Below are 1,778 nucleotides of genomic sequence, written 5' to 3'. Positions count from 1 at the left end.
CTTTAAAACCCGACGCATAATCTACTTCTATGTCTATTCTGTGTGAGTCTTGTTCAGTATATCACGTGCTCACCCTTGCTATAGCCAAAACTGCAGAGAACGGCTACTACAGGTTTGTTGATGGACGATGTTAGTTGGTTATCCCACATACAGCGGTTTGGGCGGGACATGGACGACATTTGATTCTGTTCGAGCCTTCTTAAAGCAATTTGCATTCTTACCTGTCTAAGGTCTATTCACTTTCGTTGTATGAGTCGTATCTTGGTCGAAAGACCTAGGTAAATTTGACTCTTTGTTGTATATGTAATTGATATTATTTTGTTATCTGTGTTGTGATAATTAAAACCAGATTGGCCCAATGACTAGCATTACTCTCCTTCGCCGCCGCCACAACATCTACCCCACGTCCTACTGCCTCCCTTGCAAACCCTAGATCATGGCCGCTATCTTCTATGTCCCCGAACCCCCTTCATCCCCCCGACGAGGTCGACGCCAGGGAGCCATCCCTCAATGCCACTACATCATGTCCTAATCTTGCATGTGACCCACCGTTGTTGCCAAAAACAAAGTAATTCTATCTTGGGAATTAAAAAAGAATTGGAATGGGAAGTATTTGTTTCCTGATTCTCTGGCTAGGATTCTAAAACTAAATCACAAACTTCAGATAAAAAAAATGAGTTGTTCTAGTGACATTTACAATACAAGTTACTTTAGAATTTGCTGAAATAAATGTAAGGTTCGTATCGCACGCTTTTTCGCAAAAACGGGCTGGCGACATGGCAAATGTTCATATCTGACATTCCCCAAACTCTAGCACCTCTAAACCTTTGATTCTTCGCCATTTTCAGCAAAACAAGTTGGAGACTCTTCTTGGTGGTAAGTTTCTCATCCAATCTTTGGTTTATTTCGTCCGATTTCTTGGTATTTCTCTCGCATTATGAAGTTAGATCTGTTTGTTTTGAAACTAACCGTTGATTTTGAATGGTAATATTCGTTGTTTTTACATTGGATTGTTTGTGAGTTGATCGATACAATCAACTAGAGGGGGAAGGGGGTTGAATAGGAGACTACAAATTTTATGCTTAGGTGCCAATTCTAGGGATAAGCGGATAAATAAGGTTCAGTAGAAATGCAACTAGGTGAACACAACCTATATGGCAAGCAAACTTAGAGCAAGGTATGCAAGGGAAAAAAATCTAAAAAGCAACCAACAAATATAAAAAGCAAAGCAAGGTGTGGGATAGGATAAACCACAAGTGAGTCGACGATGTGGATTTTATTCTGAAGTTCGCTCTTCCTTGGGGAAGAGCTAATCTCCGTTGGCGGTGCCGGAGCCAAGGCTTCCGGAACTCCATGAAAGGCTCGCCGTATTCTCCTCGAGTCATCCCAACAAATGAGCTTCAAATCACTTGGGGTCTGTCTTGAAGGTAACCACCACACCTGTACATACATCTCTGGAGCACACCACAAGAAAGGAAACTTTCGGAGGAACCTCTAATTAACCATCTAGGAATCTGTTTGGTAGGAATGTAGATCAGGGGAATCTCCTCCAGTCCCAAAAGAATCAGAGTGTTTGGGGTGGATGGGGACGGATATCTCAAGCTTCTAAGATTTGGCAATGGTGGAGAAAAGCTTGAGAAAGATTAGGTTTTGAGGTGGAAGAAGGGTGGGTATAAATACCCCCAAGAGGTGAGATAGTCATTGCCCAGCCAACTCCTTCGGGTACCCAAGGGTCCATGACCCAGGGCACACGGACAGATTAGGCGCAGAGCACACAG

This window comes from Triticum aestivum, chromosome 3B (assembly GCF_018294505.1).
Source record: "Triticum aestivum cultivar Chinese Spring chromosome 3B, IWGSC CS RefSeq v2.1, whole genome shotgun sequence".
NCBI lineage: Eukaryota > Viridiplantae > Streptophyta > Magnoliopsida > Poales > Poaceae > Triticum > Triticum aestivum.
This window is presented reverse-complemented; position numbering follows the sequence as displayed.